At 36.6% G+C, this 20,428-nt stretch overlaps 2 non-coding genes across 2 annotated transcripts; both read right to left on the bottom strand.

Annotated features, from left to right (window-relative positions):
* Positions 1-9,740: 9,740 nt before the first annotated feature.
* Positions 9,741-9,847, bottom strand: LOC149002262 (small nucleolar RNA R71). The gene has a single exon (XR_016170535.1). It is a non-coding gene; the product is annotated as a small nucleolar RNA R71 (small nucleolar RNA).
* Positions 9,848-19,358: 9,511 nt separating this feature from the next.
* On the bottom strand, positions 19,359-19,465 carry LOC149002261 (small nucleolar RNA R71). The gene has a single exon (XR_016170533.1). It is a non-coding gene; the product is annotated as a small nucleolar RNA R71 (small nucleolar RNA).
* Between the last annotated feature and the right edge of the window lie 963 nt (positions 19,466-20,428).

The raw sequence follows: 20,428 nt of genomic DNA, 5'->3' as shown, positions 1-20,428 counted from the left end.
GGGTGCTCCATACAGTTTGGTCTAATACACTGGGCTTTGTTGTTGAGGCAACAAAATAACTAAGTTGGGGGATCCTAACTCTTCCGATCTGGGTCATTGGAAGCTAGAATTGGATGGTTTATTTTCTACAAAATCAGTTTGGGATGTCCTTAGAAGGAAGTACGTAAAGGTTGATTGGTAAACCCCCAATTGAGGCCTACATTTGCTTCTCAGATAGTGCATATTTGAGTGAAAATTGACGTTAGGTAAGATTCCAGTGGACTATCTAGTGAGAAGGAGTGTGATTTCATTAGTATCAAAATATTACCTTTGTGGAGTAGCGGAGGAGTGTCATGACCATCTCTTTGCTCAATGTGGGTTTGTGGATGAGTTGTGGAAGAGGTTTAGCACTTGTTTGCTATCCATTGGGTTCCTAAGGCATCCTTTGGTAATGGTGGAGAAGGAAAGGGCAGCTAATAGCCTTGGGGAGTTTATGGATAATGGGCTTTGTGCTACTTCCCTACTACACAAGCATGGAGCGAAATAATTGAAGATTTGACAGTGCTGACTATGGAGTTGAGTGGGTATTTAAGCCTGTTCATAAGGACCTACAGAGAATGATATGTATTATAAAAGGGTTTTTAAGTAGGGCAAATTCTCAGGTCGTAGAGAGAGCTAGGTTTTGCATCAAGTTTAAGCCTCGCAACACCCCCAAAGATGTGGTATGGCAGTGACCTGCAGGAAGCTCGTGTAAGCTCAATGTGGATGGTTCCTAGCCTGGGAACCCAAGACAAGTAAGTGTGGGAGGTCTGATTTGCTACTCAAATGCCAGGGTGTTACCTTCTTTCTGTTAGGATTCGGGCATCAAATTTAGTATTGAATTAGAGTTTTTGGAACAATGAAGGGGTTGGCAACAACTTGTAATTTGGAGGTGGGGAAGTTATGGCTAGAGATGGACTCTTCGTCGATAGTGCTAGCTATGAAGAAACTGCGAATCCATTGGTTTGTTTTGCAATAGTGGAAGGGTTAAAACCTTTCTTGGACAACATAGATTGGAGAATTTCACATTGTTTTCGAGAAGCCAAACTGGTAGCTGACTTTCTGGATCAGACTTCAGTTCCTTTAGAGATGTGGCCCGAACAAGTTTATAAGAAGCTGCAATGGGATGCTGTACAACTTCCTAGGTCCAGGTTTTGTTGAGGAATGATGCTTTGCTTTTACTTGTTGCTCTATCAATTGATATTGGAAACTACGAGTTTGGGTATATGGAGGCAACTGTTGTTGCAGGATTGAGTGATTGATTCCTTGAAGTGTAACTCTTGTTGTTTAAGCTTTCACTAAAGTCTAATCCTTTTACTTTAAAAAAAGAAAAATAATATTGTAAGAAATAGGGAAGAAAAAAAAGTTCTAATTGTAGCTTAGTAATATTTTAAAAAAGAAAGAAAAAAGAAAGTTGAGTTGCTATTTAATAAACATACTTAATTTTGATGCCAAAATGGTGATTTCATGCTCAAACCATGCCTATCACTACTTCTGCCACCTCCACATCCACCATTGTTGCCACCACCATCAGTGACCACTATTATCTCATTCATCACCATCGTTATTGCATAACCTCCACATTTGTCTACACTACCACCACTACAATATCAATACTAGATATATGTTTCATCTAATCTTCTTAGGTGATGCATAGGCTTGATTTGTTTTGTAATTAAATATTTATATGCACTAGTTTAATTCATTCATATTCATTATTTTATTAAATTAGCAAAATATGTTCATTTGTTATAGGAAACTAATAGTCATGACTTGGGTTTGGGTTAGATACACTTATCATATAGTCATCACATTTGATGAGCCTTGTTATAGCGGGGTAAGGCACATATATATATGTGAATATTGTATGCATTGACTAAGAACTCAAATTTGTTAATTCCTTGTAATAAAAGAATGATCATATCTCAACTTGACCATATATTTGAGGGGACAGTTGTGACTGGGTTGCAAAAATTACATTTGTTCTTTTGCTCTTTCCAAGACTGAAAATTTTAAATCTTAGTTTGAGCATTCCCCTAAAGAAATCACATGAAAAAAATCTACAACATTTGTAGATTCATCTCATAGTTATCTCACTTGTGCCTCCATTACTTGGGTTTGAAATGTAGCTACATCAATGTTTATTTTGTGCCATCCAAGTTGTAGTGGGATTCTAAACTTTTTTTTCATAGTAGTACGTAGTGCCCCTCTTAACCTTAAATTAAGCATTGGCATTGTTACAAACATTAAAATTTGAATTACATAATTCAAAAGTCAAGAATTGGTTTTTTGTCAAACTTTCGGTAGCTCAACCGAAAGGGCAACCTCAAATAAGTAATCTATCACAAATTTGGAATTCCTTGAAAGAAATTTAAAGCAAATAGCTTCAAAAAAGTTCTTCAGCAAAATGATGTTTGACATCATCATTTCAAAGTAGTAATTCAGATTTATCTGCTGGATTGAGTCCTTTTAGTTTGACTATACCACTAATTAATAGCCTAGTATAAACCCTCTCTGGTTGCAAGTGCTTCAGCTATAATAATTGAGTTGCAAGTAATTCCAACAGTGAAGATTGAAACTACATTTCCAGCTCCTCTCGTTGTGACTAGACATACCAAATGGATGATTATATGATAATGATTGTCCAAGCCCAAATCTCAATCATGACTACCAATTAAGGAACAATACAAAAACATATTTCCCTCATAATATTTGAATAACAAATATGAATTAATCAAACAAAAGAACCTAAGTGTTTGATTACATAAACTAGATTGAATGGACACATACATTAAGTCCATCACTTATGTCCACCCTTTGCACCCACTTCTCTCTTTGCTCACAACATTTGAATGATGAATATAAATTATTTTAATCAAATGACATAAGTATTTGATTATGTAAACTAGATTTGATGAACATACATTGATCATTTACATCTATCTTTCACATCTCTTTCCTCGAAAACATGAAGTTAGATTGTGACCTCACTATTTTGCAATGCCAACATGATTGTAAATTTTCAATTTGAAATAAATTGCCATTGGGATTTATATTAAACACCACCACTAAAAATATTGTGGGGAATGCAGTGAATGCCACATCAGCCTTTAAACAGTTTTTAGAAGGCTCGTCATTTTAGCAAAAATATGACTTTTAACTAGTTGTTAGGACTTAAGCTCAAGGGGAGTTCTGCTCTATAAATACCCAAACCCCATGAAATAAAGAATTATACAGAAGGCCCATAACCTACATTGTCTCTTGTGATCAAATGCCCTCAAAAGTCAAAACTATTTCAAGCATATGCATATAGCCTCTCACCCTTGTGTACACATTGAATTACTATTCTAAGGAGTCAAGCCTATCAAGTTTGATCAACACAAAGGTGATTGAAGGCTAGCTATTGGGAGCTCAAGCAATCCCAACATGGTGCATACATTACACTTATAAGTTCATATTCATATTGCAACACTATGTCTCAGGGGTGAGATGTCATAAACCTTAATAGGTATTTAAACTTTGGTTTTTATTCTTATTGCAATTTTGATTCTCGGTTGAATTAAAATTGTAGATGACACTTTTACCAAATAACAAAGATTGTAAATGATGCTTTTTCCCTAAGAAACAAAAATTTGTAAGCATTTAATTTTCTATCCATATGTTAAAAGAGAATCACTGAAGGAATACTCTCTTGAGGCTAAGAGACGAATGGATGAAGACTTGCAAAGTCGAACCACTATAAAATTTCTTATTGTGGTTGTTTGTATTTTTTAATTAATTTTTAATTTGCAATAATCATGAAAATTAGATAAATCCACTAATAATAATTTATTCAGCCCCCTAAGTAATATTTACAAACATGATACCCCTAATCATATCAAACAACTTATGCAAAACCAAGGACTTGATATGCAAAGTTACCCACTGCCCTTGATGAATGAAATCAGTCACTTTTGTTGTCATGTTCCAAAAAAAAAAAAAAAAAACTTCTAAGGATTCATACATCTTAGCAAAGAGATCTAAATACAAACCTTGTGGATAGCATATATAATATCTCCATCCTGTAGTATAAAATTGCTTGTTAAAAAAAATTAACCAAAACATGAACATGATATACTTTCTAATTTCAATCATCACTAAAAATTATTTTCCCTCCATTATCGATTTCCACCTCTAGTGTCAGTGTCAATCTAGAAAAGAAAAAGTTAAAAAATGTCATATAACCTTCCTCACGGACCCATCTGGTCTCACAAATCAAGTAATAAAAAGCTCACTCATTTTTGAATTGTCATGATATTCTTCGAATCCGACAACACAAATAATGCCTAGTTTGCATCCCTAGTCCTCCTAAAACCCAAACCATCATTTTCTTTTTGGCCTACACACAACTATTAACTAGTTAGATTTTAATTATTAGTTCCACCCTACCAGCTTGTAAGTGCAATTTATGCTTTCACTCTTGTAATCTATTTTTTACCTTCTCAAAAGAGGATTGATTCGAAAAAAAAAAAAAAAAACAAAAAAAAAAACCCTACCCTTTAGAATCTCAGAGCAATATAAAACTCTACTAACACAGCTCTAAGACTGGTAGGGCAGTTGGAGTTGGAGAAGGAAATAAATGCCTTTATTTGACAAGGTGAAGACGTATTAGTTGAACCCATAGCCATTAATGCAGTTATGAAGTTCCCTGTGAGTTTTGAAAATGTAAGCATTCAATCTTTCTAGTTCTTTATCACGGCTCTTGAGAGGCTTTGAAAAATTAATTTGGAAAATCAGAGAAAGATCGAACCATGAAAGGAGTGTTTTGGTTCTATTTGGACGCAGTTGTGCAATTCTATTTAGTCTTAGAAAGCAGAAACTCAAAATTTATGCAGTAATGAACTATTTCTCTTTCGTTCCCTACAAGCTAAAGCTACTTCTCAACAATTAAAAGCAATTGAATGCGTCTGGGAGAAAATGATGGCGAACAGGTTCTGTAGTTGCCCTACATGCATGGTTAGTTGATGGCATTATAATTCTTATTCAATCGCCTAAAATTCTAAAAGAAAAAAAAAATTGATAATAATAAATAATTATGACCTAGATTAATTTTTTGGTCGATGAGAATCAATACTACACCTTAAAATGATGGGACAGAATCCAATGTTTGAAATCTCACAAGGTATATATCCAAAAAGGTCTTTGGGTTCTCTTTCATTAAATAATCATGGCTAACTGTTTCATTTTCCACCTTCAAGAATTGCTTATTTGGCAAAAGGTCAGCACCTTTACTTAGAATGTCACAGTTTGAATTTTCTTGGGGTTAGTCACGAGTTCTGCCTTTAGGGGTGCAAGTTTGGCTTTGATCCGCCCTGAGCCCGGATAGGGCTTAGGTTAAAGATTTTGGCCCTAAGGGCTGGATATTTTGACCCTGAACTAGGGTCAAGGCGGGCCTGCCAAATTTTATTTTTTTGGTGTTTGTTGCATGCAGGCATTGCAGTTAAGGAACACCTGGCCTGGTGGAGCTTGGGTGACACTTTGTGTTTACTGTGTGGTAGCGATGGCGAATCAATTTGGCACTTTTTTATCGATTGGACTCGAAGGGTCCGGGTAGTAGGACCTCTAGGCTTACGAGTGAAGCATTTTCAACAAGATACTATATTTGACCTTTGTCTTTTTCTGTTTTATAACTCAAAGTTGGGAACACAGATGTTAATGTGGTTCTTCTCCATATTTTCTATAACGTGTTATGGCATTTGGCTCATCCGAAATGATGCCAAATTTAATAACATTGAGCCTCACCCACAAAAAGTTCTTGATTTCCCTAAAAAATGGACATGGGACCTTTCCTTAAACCCCTAGAAGGTAAAATCTTACTCTTAACTGCTCTCTCACATCAACTTTCATGCCATCTCTAAGCAACAAGGTTAGCTTATCACTACAAAAAAAAGGGCCTACAGCGGCGTTTTTTATAACGCTGGTGTAAGTCTAAAAGTGCCGCTGTAAACTTTTCTCGGCTTTCAAAAATGCCGCAAAAAACTCTGCCAAAAGCACTGCCGTATTGTTACCGCGACACTAAATGCAAACGCCGGTAATGGTGACTTACGACGACACATTTACTGGCGTTTTCTTAAAACGCCATTAAAAGTGGCTTATTGCGGCATTTTGCCATAGGTATTTTTGCCGGCGTTTCTAAGAACGCCGTCATTTGTTACCTATGCTGGGTTTGTAAAACACCGGGATAAGTTTTGTTAATTAAAAAAAAGTTGGTTCCAAAAAGCCAAATTCAATTTTACAAATGAAGATCCAATTCCATCAATCCAAATTCAATTTTACAAATGTAAATGTGCCACTTTCCATTATACATATACCAACAATCCAAAATGTAAGCACAAATGAAGATCCAATTCTACCAATACAACAACTCAGCTTGTAAGCACAGATGAAGACCCAATTCCTTCGTACAATTGTACAATCTAGAAAATGAAAGGCGAAAGAATACAAATAAAAATAATAGATCATAAGATCAAAATTTGAAATAAATTAAATGTCCAAAGAGTGTTCTGCATCCAAAAATCAAACATATATTTTATCTTGAATGATTAAGAGTTGACATCCCTTTCAGGGAATGTAGTACAGAGAATTGGGAAGCTTAAATATTCTCATGGCACCAAGAAGCCCCACAAGGCTGGGCCACTGTAATTCAACCATTCCCCAAATACGGTAGCCTTCATGGATCAGCTTCTTCCTCTGCTCTGCCTTGAACTCTTGCACTGTCATGCCATTGGTGCCATTGGTCTCATAACCCCTATCATAAACAGACAGTGAGAGATACAACTCATTGAGTTAATGATTGATCTTGATTCTTGATAGAAGAATATAAACTTCTGATTCAACTAAGTGAAAGGATAGAACTTCACCAACCTCAGAATGAGCCCAGACCACCCAGTGCAACCAACCTTGAAGAGGTTATCAGTTGTGGGATCCCTGAGGTGTTCTCCTCTTGAAGACATTAAGAAGATCTTCAATCCTCTCCCTTTGATCTCATTGAAGAGGTTCATCGAGTGCTTCAGAGCTGGAGTGTTGCTCTTCCACACCCATTTCTTAATGAACAGCAGCAGACACACTTGAATTAGTCATCTGTCAAGATCTCTTCTGCTAGCTAGTATTTCATAAGATTTCTATCAGACATGAGAAACATTCAAATGAAGTGATTTATGTTGCTATGTTACCTTCATCTGGTCCTTATCTGATGAGATCACAAATTTGTCTGCTCCAAGGAGATTTAAAGCATCTTCTTTCTTGGATATACTTGTGCTTAGAACTATGACATTTAACCCAAATGCCTTTCCGAACATTAAAGCCATGTGTCCTAGGCCACCGAGCCCAATCACACCAATAGACTTTCCTGGTTGGTTCATATTATGGCACATCATGGGAGTGTAAACCGTAATTCCAGCACATAACAATGGAGCTGCTGAAGCTAAAGGGTAGTCATCAGGTATCTTATGACAGTACCTGGAGATTAAGAAACATACAATTCATTGCTGGAGATTAAGATTAAATGATGTGTTCTCAAATAGATTAGGTTTTAAAAACCAGATTTGAGAGATTAGAACTAATTTTAAGAGTCAGCTAAAGTGATACACTTCCACTTTTATCTTTTAAGGATTCCTGTTGGTCTTATATAGAACTAGTGAACCCTTACTAAAATGAAGCCTTCTTTTTGTTCTTCCTGGTTGGTCAGCAGAGTGGACTTGTCTCTCTCTCTTTCTGCCTTTTCTAGGTTATGGAATGAGAAAGTGATAAGCATGCATTTACCATTATTTATTTGATTTAATTCCCCATACTTATTTAATTGAAGAGAGCTAATTGAGTATTTTTGTGTATTTTTCAGGAACAAGGTGATTTTGGATATTAGAGATAATATGGAGTAAAGTTGGCAAATATATTAGATATTGGTGGATTTTAAATCATACATTCAATCTTGCTTCCCAAGAAATCATGAAAAGTGAGATCTTAGTCAAATTAGAAACAGGTGGAGGTCTAAGGAACAAAATTAGTAATAAATCTGAAAATCGGGTAAATAGACCTACCTTCATTATTTTGGGCATATCTCTCTCGTATGAGCTTGGATTTCGGTGATTCAAGATGCTATTGAACGATATTGAAAATATCTACAACGTTCCAGTTTTGAGTTTTTCCAAAATCTGAAAGAATAAAGGTCAAATCGACGGGTAAAGAGAGGGGATTCCTTGTGTGCGGGAGACATAAAAGAGAAGCCAGCCACAGAGAAAAGAAGACGGCGAACGCGGCTCTCATCTCTCTCATTACTGAAGAAGAAGACAACATATCTTTCTCTCTCCCTATGTTTCATCTTTTTTTCTTATGAACTTTGTGATAATGAGTAGCTAGTTCCTTTTCTTTGGGATGTAGATAAACCATGCTTATTTCATTAATTTGATTGTTCTGTCTCTTCTAGTTGATTGTGTTTGAGTTTGGCCAAAGATGTTCTATAGCTCAGCAAACTAAGCGTGCCAAGCTTCCACGAAGGACGATAGTCTTGTGAAGATAGGGCATATCTAGGAAGACCATCCCTAATTTGCTTTGAAGTGTAGAGTTATATCGGTTAGGGAAAAACATTGGGGATTCGAAATCCCAAAGATCTTCACATATTCATAGTTTAAGTTTTTGTATTAATTAATAGATTTAGTTTAAATTTAGTCTTGTTGAATTCAATCTTAGTAACTTAGCCTTTTAGTTCCCCATTGTTTGACCCCGTACTTTCTACTTGCTAGATTAGTATAGGATTTTATTTTTAATTGGTTAGCGACACGATCAAATTTTGGCGCTGTTGCCGGGGAACCAAAGCACGGTTGCTAGGATTGATTTTTGTTAATTAGGCATAAATTTTAGAGTAATTTTAGAGTTTTTAATTTCTAATTTTTTTCTTTGATTATTTAACTAATCTCTTTTTCTTTTGTTTTATAGGTAACTGCAAGAGTAGCGATTCGATAATTAGATTAGGTTGTTATCTTTTCTTTCTTAGATATAATTGTATTTAAGACTTTTCAATTGTAATATTTGCATTAGATTGGGTTGTTTAGGTTAATTTTTAAAAATCCCATCCCTCAGATCCCACATGTGTAACTTTTGTTTGAAAGATCACATGGATTGCGCTCAGTGCACGTCCTAAACTCTCCCTTTTGCTATAGTTATTTTCTTTTAATTTTACTTATTTAGCTTATTCTTTTTTTTCTTCTTCTGTGTGTATGCATGGTCGTCGGTCCCTATACCCAGAGTTGACTCCACTTGACTTAGAGTTAGAAGAGACTTTGACCAACCTTAGAAGGCAAAGAACCATGGCATACTATGAGCCTCCAATGAGGCCCTTGAGTGAGCATTTCATTCCTTTGATATATACTCCGGTTTCTTGTATTAAGTTGCCTGACATAGAGGCGGCTCAATATGATATCAAATCTAGTGTGATTCAAATGCTACCATCTTTTTATGGACTTACCAATGAAGAGCCTTATAAGCACTTAGATGAGTTTTTAGAGGTGTCCTCCACGGTTAAAATTCAAAACATCCCAATTGATGCTTTAAGGTTACTTCTTTTCCCATTCTCCCTTAAAGATAAAACTAAGCATTGGCTTCATTTTTTGGACAATGTTAAAATTTCTACTTGGGTAGAAATGCAATAAGAGTTCCTTAAAAAATTCTTCCCCATTGGCCGTACCAATAGCATTAGGAGAGCGATAATAAGTTTCTCCCAACAAGAAGGAGAACAATTTCATGAGGCTTGGGAAAGACTAAAAGAATTACTTAGAAAGTGCCCCCACCATGTTCTTCCTAAATGGCAATTGATTCAATGCTTTTATGATGGCCTTAGAGACCGTCGACATAGGCAAATGGTTGATTCTTCTTGTGGTGGGACTTTCATGCACAAGAATGAGAATGAAGCATGTGAATTTTTGAGACCCTTAGTGAAAACTCTCAACACCATGCTTCAGCAGTTAGGACTGAGATTCCATCCATTGGGCAACCAAAGAGGAGCGGTCTCTATGAGATCAATCTTACCGTTGAGATGAGTGCTAAGGTAGTAAGGTTGACTTGCTATCTAAGAAATTGGATTATCTCTTGTCATTAGGACAACAAACCCCATCTCCACTTCCTACAAGTTCCTCTCCACCTAATTAGATTGAAGCATGTGCTTTATGTTCTAGCCTATTCCATTATGTCACTGATTGCTATTTGGCTACACAATACCCTGAGTTTGTTAAGGAGCATACACATTTAGCCCAAGGAGTCTCTAAATTGGGTAATGATCCATATTCCAATAACTACAACCCAGGATGGTGAAACCACCCCAATTTCTCATGGCGAAATTCAATGCCCAATCCCTCTAATCAAATACCTTATAGGCCACCTCCATTTAATATGCACCAAAATGCCTATAGGAATGAGAAACCATCATCTCCACAACCCTCACATAATTCATCATTTGAGGATAAGGTACTAAAGGCGCTTAGTGGACTAGAGCAAAACACTCAATTGTTGCATTCTCATTCTCAGTCCATTAACAAATTGGAAACCCAAGTTGGTCAACTAGCTGATGCCATTAGTAGGAGGGAGGTTGGTCAGTTACCTAGTCAACCAATAGGTAATCCTAATCATCAAATTGGGTCTAGGAAAGAACAAGTCCAAGCAGTCTCTATTGTGACACGTAGTGGGAAGGAATATTATGCACCTTTGCCTACTCCCAAGCCATTGCCCATTGATCTTGAGAGTCGAGAGGAGGTTGATTTGACCAATGAGACTGGCGATGATGCACACAAGCCTAGTAAAGAAACACCACCTGTGAGTATTCCCCCATCAATTTCCTCGTAAGGGGTTGCACATTCCGATGGTAGAGGGCCCTACTCCTAAATCTTACACTCCCAAAGCCCCCTTCCCTGAAGCTCTTGAGTCCTCAATTCCAAATTCTAGAAAGAATGCTAAGATGCAAGAGATGATTGATTTATTCCAACAAGTTCGTATTAATCTCCCACTATTAGATGCTATCAAGCAAGTCCCAGCTTATGCTAAGTTTCTAAAAGATTTGTGCACCTAAAAGCGTAAGTTGAAGACTCAAACACCTAAAACTGTGCACCTAACTGAACAAGTCAGCCCCCTAAACTTAAAGATCCAGGTACACATTTAATTTTATGTGTCATTGGAGATTTATCTATAAGTAAATCATTGCTTGATTTGGGAGCCAGTGTGAATATTTTACCCGATTTAGTTTATGATAAATTTGGTCTAGGAGATTTGAAATCCACTGATGTGATTCTACAATTGGCAGATCGCTTAATCAAACGACCCCGTGGGCTACTTGAAAACGTTTTGGTAAAGGTTGAGGATCTATATTTTCCTGTTGATTTTTTGATCCTAGATATGGACAATACAACTACCAATAAGTTACCACCAGTCATTCTTGGACCGCCCTTTTTAGCCACTGTGAATGCTTGCATCAATTGTAGATCAGGTGTCATGGACATATCATTTGACAATAAGAAACTTAGAGTCAACATCTTCAATGCATCCTTAAGCTCAAATAGGGATGAAGAGTGCTTTGCTTTTAACTTTATTGATGAGGTAGTGGCTGATTATACTCCAAACATGTTTATTGATGATCCCCTGCAATATTACTTGCCATTTGGGGAATCTAACATAAATATTGAGGAAGTCAACACATTGTTGGACTCTTCCACTTCTTTGGAGTAGTCACCATTCACATTTAGATTTGAGCCTCTACCTCAATTGGCTGCATCTCACCTGAGTCGGCTGAAGACTCTAAACTTAGCGCTTTATGGGATGCAACCCATTTGTTTAGATGTTATTTCTTGTTCTTTTTCTTTTCTTTTCTTTGTTTTTGTTAGGTTTTACTGTTGCGTGCTCTATCATGATTTCAAACATTGGGTACACTCTTTCCTCTATTTGCTTCTATCATTTTTTTTATATATCTTGCATGCACTGAGGTCATTGCATAATTTAAGTGTGTGTGTGTGTGGGGGGGGGGTGTCAACTCGAGTAAGACTTGTTGATAGTTGGTAGAACATTGTCACAAAGATAAAAAGTGCCCACTTTTCTCTGGCTTTGGTAAAATAAATGTTTTGATTCCTTGCTTAGATATAAAATGAGAGTTTAAGTGTTTTAGAAATCCCATCTGATGTAATGAATACCCTCTTGAGAGAATAGTAATGGGTTTTACATTTTGAGATTGAGGTTGAATTGTAAAATAGGAACTCCAGGTATTCCAAAAGGTTTGACCATCTAGTTGTCTTGTATTGCCTTGTGCTTATGGTGACAAGTTGAGACCGATTTTAGACTATTTAAATATGAAGTGAATTGAAGTATAATGTGAAAAAAAAAAAAAGGGAGGAAAAAAAGAAGAAAAAAAAAATATGCTGAAGTTTAAAGGTTAGACCTCCTTCTTAGTAACCTGGTCTCGGTGTCACCAACATCGTGCTTCTCGTCAAACAATTGGGGTGTCTTTGGTCCAGTCTTGGCCTATAGCCTAGTTGGCTTGAGTAAGTAAGTTCGAGGGGTATTCTACACCTAGTCCCTTAAGGCCATCTGGCTTGAGAGCGGCTGACCCAACACTCGTTACATAGGCCATCTAGAAAGCTTAAGAGGCAAGACATTGCACGGACTAGAACTGTGACCATTAAAGAAAGAAGTGAATTAATGTGCTTATAAAGGTGAAACGTCTAAGAAGGTCAATATTGCTTCGATCTTGAGTTCTTAGTATTATTTGGTACCTAGTTTAGTCTTATCTGAGGGTGAAGTGGTAGACTGAAGATAGGAAGAGACTTCTCGATTGAATTGTTTGCCTAGAGCTAGACTCAAGAGAGGGTGTAAAGAGCTTAAGTGTGGGGGTGCCTATATTCCCTTCAATCTTTAGTGGAGTGTCTTTGTCTTGGAATCTATCTTTTTACTCTTACTACTGCCAGAATAATTAGAAGAGCACTTAAGAATTTTGTGTGTATATTCTCTACAAACACTCACGAGACACAACTCGTCCACAAGGGTAACTTAGGGGTTTAAAGGTTTGTTGCACATGCTAAGTGCAACCGTGATTCCTACGAAAGTGAGTTAGGTTTTTCTTTCTTTCTTACTTTTATTGTTTCGTTTTGCTCGAGGACTAGCAAACACTCAAGTATGGGGGTATTTGATAAGCATGCATTTACCATTATTTATTTGATTTAATTCCCCATACTTATTTAATTGAAGAGAGCTAATTGAGTATTTTTGTGTATTTTTTAAGAATAAGGTGATTTTGGATATTGGAGATAATATGGAGTAAAGCTGGCAAATATATTAGATATTGGTGGATTTTAAATCATGGCATTCAATCTTGCTGCCCAAGAAATCATGAAAAGTGAGATCTTAGTCAAATTGGAAACATGTGGAGGTCTAAAGAACAAAATTGGTAATAAATATGAAAATCAGGTAAACAGACCTACCTTCAGTATTTTGGGCACATCTCTCTCGTATGAGCTTGGATTTCGGTGATTCAAGATACTATGGAACGATATTGAAAATATCTACAACTTTCCAGTTTTGAGTTTTTCCAAAATCCGAAAGAATAAAGGTCGAATAGACGGGTAAAGAGAGGGGATTCCTTGTGTGTGGGAGACATAAAAGAGAAGCCACCCACGAGAAAAAGAAGACGGTGCTAACGCGGCTCTCATCTCTCTCATTGCTGAAGAAGAAGACCACATCTCTTTCTCTCTCCCTATGTTTCATCTTTATTTTTCTTATGAACTTTGTGATAATGAGTAGCTGGTTCCTTTTCTTTGGGATGTAGATAAACCATGCTTATTTCATTAATTTGATTGTTCTATCTCTTCTAGTTGATTGTGTTTGAGTTTGGCCAAAGATGTTCTATAGCTCAGCAAACTAAGCGTGCCAAGTTTCCGTGAAAGACGATAGTCTTGTGAAGATAGGGCATATCTAGGAAGACCATCACTAATTTGCTTTGAAGTGTAGAGTTATATCGGTTAGGGAAAAGCATTGGAGATTCGAAATCCCAAAAATCTTCACATATTCATAGTTTAAGTTTTTGCATTAGTTAATAGATTTAGTTTAAATTTAGTCTTGTTGAATTCAATCTTAGCAACTTAGCCTTTTAGTTCCCCATAGTTCAACCCCATACTTTCTGCTTGTTAGATTAATATAGGATTTTATTTTTGATTGGTTAGCGACACGATCAGAAAGACAGGATTTATAGCTCTAATGAAAGCACCCATATAAAGATGAAACGGATTCAGGTAAGGAAATCCAGTTGATATGATTCAAAACTAATAGAAAGAGCTAAATGACATTGAGATTGGATCCATGTATGATAAACAAAACACATAGAAAGAAAAAATAAAGGTGTCCTCTTAGATTGACAAAAACAAAGTGAATGTCTTGCACAAAGAACCAGCTGAACTAAGTTATGCAAGCATATGAAGAGAGCTCTGCATCGGCAATAACATTTGATTGCATTCTAAAGCAATAAAGTCTTGATAGGATTTGAAGCCTAAGTACCGTAGACTTGTCTTTAACCATACAACTAAAATCAAATAATTAAACAAAGCATGTTGGAAACCTAAGCACCATAAACTTGTCTTTAAACACTGATACACATTAAGTAAACAATGCACGCCAATATCCTTCACACTGGGGATTTCATTAAGAAAAAATACACATGCTGAAGTGTCTTTAATCTTACCATTGATATCAACTTTACAGTATCGATGAAGGTGTCTCAGAGGTACTCATTTTCAAATGAACCATCTCGTAAGCCAAAAGAAAATGAAGGGAACACCCATATAGCGCTATAATGAGAATGAAATTCTCTATGGAGGTGCAACAAGTAATTGAAGGAAGCAGTGCTAGAACAAGGAAAACACCAAATGTGATTCTCTACTTCACAATGTAGATGTTCACCACATCCAAAACCAGAAACTAATTTTCAATTAGAAAAACATTACCATTAACAAGAGGATACTAGCATCAACTATAGTTGGAAAACCAAATTTATTTACTCAAGTAGGTTTTTAGAAACCCGATTACTTGGTCTGATCAAACGGTTTGATGAGTCATGTTTTAATTTGTTAACAATATAAAACCTCCTGTGACAAGCTTCTCAAAAACTAAGAGAGACCGGGCATATATTTCGGACAAGTTCGGGGAACCCCTTAGGGTCTGCTTTGGTTACATGAGTCTAAAGATTTCAAATCGATAGATTTCAAATCTATGGAGTCATAATTTATGAAATTAACTGTTTGGCTAACCGAATATGAGAATGAAATCTATAAATTCATTTGTGATTTTTGTAAATACACAAATGTTTAGCGGTTTATAGTAGGGATGAAATCTCTGGATTTCACCCCATACCCATAAATCTACATATTCACGTTTTGGTGTAAAAAGATGAATCTCTAGATTTCATGAATCTAGAGATTTTCACAACCAAGCGGGTATAAATCTCAGATTCATGAATCCAGGGATTTCAAACCCTCTCAATTCATGTAACCAAACAGGCCCTTACCAAATTTTGAAGATTTAAGGATATAAAATAAGCTGACCATGCTCTATTCTTATCAAATTACATAGTTTAGGCTTGGCAAAGAGTGTTCCAGAATAGAAGAATAGTTTAACACTGGTCTGATTCACATTCCCAGATATCAGAGATAAATTATCTGAAATTTAGGAATTACAGAACATAAAAAGTATGCTGTCTGTTCGATAGAAAACACTCTGAAGCAAAGTGAGGAAAGCTGATGAGCTTTTCCTGGTAATTCCCAATCCCCACCAACCTCACTTTTACATACAACAAGCAAGGTTATCTCTTTCTGCATTGCCCTGAGCAACAGCCACCACAAAAATTACCAATTGACACCCTCTCCAGCAACATTTAAAATCTTCTATTGACAGAGGAAAACCAGAGGTTATCATTCAGTCTCACAGGCAGGCCTAGCTCATTGATCATTACAAGGAGCCAGCAGCCCATTATGGTATCAGGCCCACTGAAGACACTGAGGTTGTGGAAGTCAAGATCGTAAGGGAGTAGCTTAGCTGGTCAGTATTAGAGACGAGCCACAGCGCCAAAACAAAGAAATTATTAGCATGGTCTGAATCTTTTTCTGTTTCTTTTCACTCAAAATGGTTGTTGCTTTCTTCTGGTTGATTCTCAGCATTTTTGTTAATTCTTCATTCAAACTGGGAAGCACAGCTGCAGTAGGCGGATCTTGAAAGCTATTGTATTGATTTTGGTACCCTTCTCTATTCCTACTTGAAATTTCAGGAGTTGTTCATTAAGGTAAAAGTGGTGCAAAAACTTCAAAAATGGGGCTCCTGATAACTTTTTTTCATCAATATCTAGATTTGGATAAATAATTAATTCCAACATGAAAGACTATATCTTATTTTCTTTTCACTGCTCAGTAATCCTTATCCTATAGTAGACACAATTTTAATTCTAAAAATTAAAAAATGGGAGAGCAAGTTGAATAGAACTTTATCCACTATGTTGTAATTTTACAGATAATCTTATCCAGCAATCTCATAGGTTGCAGGCAACTGCTGGTATTGTAAGCTGAAAGGAATATGTGCTTTGTATAACAGCTGTGGTAGGTAATCAAATTAAATGATGCCCTTCCACACCCATTTCTTAATGAACAGCAGCAGACACACTTGAATTAGTCATGATGTCATAAGATCTGCTTCCTGCTAGCCAGGATTTCATAAGATTCATACAGACATGAGAAACATCAAATGAAGTGATTTAAGTTGCTATGCTTACAGGACTCCATCTGGTCCTATCTGATGAGAATCACAAACCTATCTGCTCCAAGGAGATTTAAAGCACTCTTTTCTTGGAGAGTACTGTGGTGCTTAGAACTATGACATTTAACCCAAATGCCTCCGAACATTAAAGCCATGTGTCCTAGGCCACACCGGAGCCCAATCACACCAACTAGACTTTCCTGGTTGGTTCATATTATGGCACATACATAGGGAGTGTAAACCGCAATCCAGCACATAACAATGGAGCTGCTGAAGCAAAAGGGTAGTCATCAGGTATCTTAGCTGAAGCACCAGAAGATTAAGAAACATAACAATTCATTGCTGAAGAATAAGATTAAATGATGTGTTCTCAAATAGATTAAGGTTTTAAAACCAGATTAGAGAGATTAGAACTAATCTTAAGAGTCAGCTAAAAAGTACACACTTCCACTTTTTATCTTTTAAGGATTCCTGTTGGTCTTATATAGAACTAGTGAACCCATACTAAACAGAAGCCTTCTTTGTTCTCCCAGTTGGTCAGCAAGAGTGACTGGCCTCTCTCTCGCACTTTTCTAGGTTATGGGAATGACAAGATAATAACCATGCATTTACCATTATTTATTTGATTTAATTCCCCACACTTACTTAACTGATAGAGAGCTAATTAAGTAATTCTTACAAGTATCTTCGAGAAACAAAGGTGATTTTGGACATCAGAGATAATATGGAGAAAAAGTTGGCCAAATATATTAGATATTGGAGGATTTTAAATCACACATTCAAATCTTGCATCCTCAAGAAACTCATGAAAAGTGAGATCTTAGTCAAATTAGAACAGGTGGAGGCTCTAAGGAACAAAATTAGTAATAAATCTGAAAATCGGGTTAAATAGACCTACCTTCAAGTATTTTGGGCATAGCCCTCCCGTATGAGCTTGGATTTCGGTGATTCAAAGATGCTATTGAACGACATTGAAAATACTCACAACGCTCCAGTTTTGAGTTTTTCCAAAATCTGAAAGAATAAAGGTCAAATCGACGGGGTAAAGAGAGGGATTCCTGTGCGGGAGACATAAAAGAGAAGCACACCACAGAAGAAAGAAGATCAGCGAACGCGGCTCTCATCTCTCTCATCTGAAGAAGAAGACAACATACTTTCTCTCTCCCTATGTTTCATCTTTTTTTCTATATGAACTTTGTGGATAATGAGTAGCTGGTTCCTTTTCTTTGGGATGTAGATAAACCATGCTTATTTCATTACTCTGATTGTTCGTGCTCTTCTAGTTGATTGTGTTTGAGCTTTGGCCAAAGATGTTCTTATAGCTCAAACTAAGCGTGCAAGCTTCCACGAATGACGATAGTCTTGTGAAGATAGGGCATATCTAGGAAGACCATCCCTAATTTGTTTGAAGTGGAGAGTTACATCGGTTAGGGGAAAAACATTGTGATCTCTAACTCCGCAAAGACTCTTCACATATTCATAGTTTAAGTTTTGGGATTAATTAATAGATTTAGTTTAAATCTTAGTCTTGTTGAATTCAATCTTAGTAACTTAGCCTTTTAGTTCCCCATTGTTTGACCCCATACTTTCTACTTGCTAGATTAGTATAGGATTTTATTTTTAATTGGTTAGCGACACGATCAAATTTTGGCTACATGTAACTTAGGGAACCAAAAGCACGTGCTAGGATTGATTTTTGTTAATTAGGCATAAATTTTAGAGTAATTTTAGAGTTTTTAATTTCTAATTTTTTCTTTGATTATTTAACTAATCTCTTTTTCTTTTGTTTTATAGGTAAACATACCGAGAGTAGCGATTCGATAATTAGATTAGGTTGTTATCTTTTCTTTCTTAGATATAATTGTATTTAAGACTTTTCAATTGTAATATTTGCATTAGATTGGGTTGTTTAGGTTAATTTTTAAAAATCCCATCCTCAGATCCCACATGTGTAACTTTTGTTTGAAAGATCACATGGATTGCGCTCGTACGCCCCTAAACTCTCCTTTTGCTATAGTTATTTTCTTTTAATTTTACTTATTTAGCTTATTCTTTTTTTCTTCTTCTCGTGTGTATGCATGGTCACGGTCCCTATACCCAGAGTTGACTCCACTTGACTTAGAGTTAGAAGAGACTTTGACCAACCTTAGAAGGCAAAGAACCATGGCAAACTATGAGCCTCCAATGAGGCCCTTGAGTGAGCATTTCATTCCTTTGATATATACTCCGGTTTCTTGTATTAAGTTGCCTCGACATAGAGGCGGCTCAATATGATATCAAATCTAGTGTGATTCAAATGCTACCATCTTTTTATGGACTTACCAATGAAGAGCCTTATAAGCACTTAGATGAGTTTTTAGAGGTGTCCTCCACGGTTAAAATTCAAAACATCCCAATTGATGCTTTAAGGTTACTTTTCCCATTCTCCCTTAAAGATAAAACTAAGCATTGGCTTCATTTTTTGACAATGTTAAAATTTCTACTTGGGTAGAAATGCAATAAGAGTTCCTTAAAAATTCTTCCCCATTGGCGGTACCAATAGCATTAGGAGAGCGATAATAAGTTTCTCCCAACAAGAAGGAGAACAATTTCATGAGGCTTGGGAAAGACTAAAAGAATTACTTAGAAAGTGCCCCCACCATGTTCTTCCTAAATGGCAATTGATTCAATGCTTTTATGATGGCCTTAGAGACCGACATAGGCAAATGGTTGATTCTTCTTGTGGTGGGACTTTCATGCACAAGAATGAGAATGAAGCATGTGAATTTTTGAGACCCTTAGTGAAAACTCCCAACACCATGCTTCAACAGCTAGGGACCGAGATTCCATCCATTGGGCAACCAAAGAGGAGCGGTCCCTAAGAGATCAATCTTACCGTTGAGATGAGTGCTAAGGTAGAAGGTTGACTTGCTATCTAAGAAATTGGATTATCTCTTGTCATTAAGACAACAAACCCCATCTCCACTTCCTACAAGTTCCTCTCCACCTAATTAGATTGAAGCATGTGCTTTATGTTCTAGCCTATTCCATTATGTCACCTGATTGCTATTTGGCTACACAATACCTCGAGTTTGTTAAGGAGCATACACATTTAGCCCAAGGAGTCTCTAAATTGGGCAATGATCCATATTCCAATACCTACAACCCGGATGGTGAAACCACCCCAATTTCTCATGGCGAAACTCAATGCCCAATCCCTCTAATCAAATACCTTATAGGCCACATCCATTTAATATGCACCAAAATGCCTATAGGAATGAGAAACTATCATCTCCACAACCCTCACATAATTCATCATTTGAGGATAAGGTACTAAAGGCGCTTAGTGGACTAGAGCAAAACACTCAATTGTTGCATTCTCATTCTCGACCCATTAACAAATTGGAAACCCAAGTTGGTCAACTAGCTGATGCCATTAGTAGGAGGGAGGTTGGTCGGTTACCTAGTCAACCAATAGGTAATCCTAATCATCAAATTGGGTCTAGGAAAGAACAAGTCCAAGCGGCCTCTATTGTGACACGTAGTGGGAAGGAATATTATGCACCTTTGCCTACTCCCAAGCCATTGCCCATTGATCTTGAGAGTCGAGAGGAGGTTGATTTGACCAATG

This window comes from Hakea prostrata, chromosome 10, assembly GCF_041222555.1.
Source record: "Hakea prostrata isolate BN-2017 chromosome 10, UWA_Hpros_2, whole genome shotgun sequence".
NCBI lineage: Eukaryota > Viridiplantae > Streptophyta > Magnoliopsida > Proteales > Proteaceae > Hakea > Hakea prostrata.
Note: the sequence above shows the minus strand (reverse complement) of the source record. Positions and strands in the feature narration are given on the sequence as shown.